At 49.4% G+C, this 3,514-nt stretch overlaps 1 long non-coding RNA gene across 1 annotated transcript; it reads left to right on the top strand.

The window, feature by feature from the left end:
• Positions 1–543: 543 nt before the first annotated feature.
• LOC120980969 lies at positions 544–3,000 on the top strand. The gene is made up of 3 exons (XR_005774593.1): positions 544–824; positions 1,582–1,662; positions 2,837–3,000. It is a non-coding gene; the product is annotated as an uncharacterized LOC120980969 (long non-coding RNA).
• Positions 3,001–3,514: the final 514 nt, after the last annotated feature.

Genomic DNA, 3,514 nt, shown 5'->3' with positions numbered 1-3,514 from the left:
CATGATGCTCCTCACGATCCTGGCTGTGACTCTGGGTCTTGTGGTCCCCTCTCCAATACAGAGAGAGGTAAAATCCTGGGGAACAATACCAGATACCGCCTGTAGGCTGGAGGGGCGCTATTTATGACCAAAAATAAAGCAGAGGGTTCCTTCTAGTATCAGATAGACCCTTTAAAGGGATGATCACTGAAGAGAAGGGCCCATTGCTAACTTCAAAATGGGTCCCCTGCAGGCAACATATATCTGTAGCCAGCCCTGATTATATTATGTCCTATACTCCAGTCCCAACCAGAGCTGCATTTAGAATTCTGTTACTTCCTGCTACTAGGAAGCAGCGACTTGTGGCAGCGCACAACACAGCTGACAATATGGTGGACCTAAATCTTCCACTGCCGGAGTTCATTCTCAGCTGAGGGGGGGGGGGGGGGGGGGGGTGAAATTTACATGTAACAATTCACATGACGCTGCAGGAAGTGAAATCTTCACCCACAAGGACAAGTGCAGAAAAAAAGGTACCAAAATTAGGGTCAGAAATGTTTCACGAAAGCATTGGTGATCCAGCAGCACAGAGGATTTCAGGAGAGGAGCCTGCTGATCTTGTGGAGGTCATAGAATGATAACTGCATAGTGGTAAAAGTGAAGTCCTCAGCAGCACAGAGGATTTTCAGATGCTATAAAGCTCACATTGCTGTTGTTGATGTCACTTATATTTATGTTTTCCTCAGTTAAATGCAGAAGAATCCTCAGGAGACCTCCTGCCCAAATCAGAGACAGAAACCCACGTAGGCAATGCCACCACCCTGACCGAGCAGGAAATCATCAAGGTAATGAGAAAACCTGAGGGACCATGATAACAGCCGGGGGCGAGGGGTCTGCTCATAAGTTCTGATGCTGTAGTTTGGGTCCTGCTGGGCTCTGCCTTTGTAGTTTGGGTCCTACTGGGCCCTGCTCCTTTAGTTTGGGTCCTGCTGGGCTCTGCTCCTGTAGTTTGGGACCTGCAGGGCTCTGCTCCTGTAGTTTGGGTCCTGCTGGGCTCTGCTCCTGTAGTTTGGGTCCTGCTGGGCTCTGCTCCTGTAGTTTGGGTCCTGCTGGGCTCTGCTCCTGTAGTTTGGGTCCTGCTGGGCTCTGCTCCTGTAGTTTGGGACCTGCAGGGCTCTGCTCCTGTAGTTTGGGTCCTGCTGGGCTCTGCTCCTGTAGTTTGGGTCCTGCTGGGCTCTGCTCCTGTAGTTTGGGTCCTGCTGGGCTCTGCTCCTGTAGTTTGGGTCCTGCTGGGCTCTGCCTTTGTAGTTTGGGTCCTGCTGGGCTCTGCTCCTTTAGTTTGGGTCCTGCTGGGCTCTGCTCCTGTAGTTTGGGTCCTGCTGGGCTCTGCTCCTGTAGTTTGGGTCCTGCTAGGTTCTGCTCCTGTAGTTTGGGTCCTGCTGGGCTCTGCTCCTGTAGTTTGGGTCCTGCTGGGCTCTGCTCCTGTAGTGGAGCCTGGTGTGGAGTCTTTCAGAATCTGTTACTTTGTTTCCAGTTGCCTGGTGACCACTTGATACATTGTCCTTCAGCCTCATTACTCAGTAACATTGTTACTTTCTGCAGGAAACAGACAATAACACCGGATCCACCTCCTTCTTTGAGGCGTTTATATCATCAGTAAGAAACTGGGAAAAGGCAGTACTTGTAAGTCTGTGTATACATGAGGGGGCGCTATAGGAAGTACACAGCTCTGTGGTGAACACAGCTGCTCCAGTACAATCTGCAGTTCGTGATTCTGCTGGAAGCAATGGGTTAATCTGCGTCATGCTGGTGGTTGGGCTCTGCTGTGTGTAAAGCTTGCTTATATGTAATCCGTAAGCTTTCAGTCCTGCCTGTGTATGCTGGGTACAGTCTGGGCTCTGCCTGTGTATGCTGGGTACAGTCTGGACTCTGCCTGTGTATCCTGGGTACAGTCTGGGTTCTGCCTGTGTATGCTGGGTACAGTCTGGGTTCTGCCTGTGTATGCTGGGTACAGTCTGGGCTCTGCCTGTGTATGCTGGGTACAGTCTGGGCTCTGCCTGTGTATGCTGGGTACAGTCTGGGCTCTGCCTGTGTATGCTGGGTACAGTCTGGGCTCTGCCTGTGTATGCTGGGTACAGTCTGGGCTCTGCCTGTGTATGCTGGGTACAGTCTGGGCTCTGCCTGTGTATGCTGGGTACAGTCTGGGCTCTGCCTGTGTATGCTGGGTACAGTCTGGGCTCTGCCTGTGTATGCTGGGTACAGTCTGGGCTCTGCCTGTGTATGCTGGGTACAGTCTAGGCTCTGCCTGTGTATGCTGGGTACAGTCTGGGCTCTGCCTGTGTATGCTGGGTACGGTCTGGGCTCTGCCTGTGTATGCTGGGTACGGTCTGGGCTCTGCCTGTGTATGCTGGGTACGGTCTGGGCTCTGCCTGTGTATGCTGGGTACAGTCTGGGCTCTGCCTGTGTATGCTGGGTACAGTCTGGGCTCTGCCTGTGTATGCTGGGTACAGTCTGGGCTCTGCCTGTGTATGCTGGGTACAGTCTGGGCTCTGCCTGTGTATGCTGGGTACAGTCTGGGCTCTGCCTGTGTATGCTGGGTACATCTGGGCTCTGCCTGTGTATGCTGGGTACAGTCTGGGCTCTGCCTGTGTATGCTGGGTACAGTCTGGGTTCTGCCTGTGTATGCTGGGTACAGTCTGGGCTCTGCCTGTGTGGTTTGGCATTGCTGGTTCTGCAGATATGTTGTTGCTCGGGGCCACTGATTACTTTCTTCTGCCAGTATATCACAAATGGAAAGTTTTGGCCCCAAGTCTTCAGGGTGAATGAGAACTGAGCTCTGGACTGTTTACACCCACAGCCGCTGCTCTCCGGGTGGAACTATGAAGAGCCCCGACTCCCAAGCTGGAAATCTAATGAGCCGCTGATCCCCTATGATGATTCCGATGAGTCGATGATCCCTGATTGGCTGTTTGGAGAGAGTAACTTATTTTCAGACGATTTCTTCTCCATAGAATAAGATGCTGAGAGAAAAGAACTGGAGGAATGAGGTGACAGAGAATAAGGGGGAACCTGAGGAACGGGGACACAATGTAAAGTGTAACAAGATGTTTCCTGCTGAACCAATAAAACTCGAAAAAAAAAAAAAACTGCGTCATCATCATTATATATATTATGTGTAATAGGTCCTGATGGGAGTAGTAGTTCAGAATAAAGAATATTCTATAATATTCTGCTCCTTATACATAGGAGGCAGTATTATAGTAGTTATATTCTTGTACACAGTAGCAGTATTATAGTAGTTATATTCTTGTACATATGAGCAGTATTATAGTAGTTATATTCTTGTACATAGGAGGCAGTATTATAGTAGTTATATTCTTGTACATAGGAGGCAGTATTATAGTAGTTCTATTCTTGTATATAGGAGCAGTATTATAGTAGTTATATTCTTGTATATAGGAGCAGTATTATAGTAGTTATATTCTTGTACATAGGAGCAGTATTATAGTAGTTATATTCTTGTACATAGGAGGCA

Source organism: Bufo bufo, chromosome 10 (assembly GCF_905171765.1).
Source record: "Bufo bufo chromosome 10, aBufBuf1.1, whole genome shotgun sequence".
NCBI lineage: Eukaryota > Metazoa > Chordata > Amphibia > Anura > Bufonidae > Bufo > Bufo bufo.
Note: the sequence above shows the minus strand (reverse complement) of the source record. Positions and strands in the feature narration are given on the sequence as shown.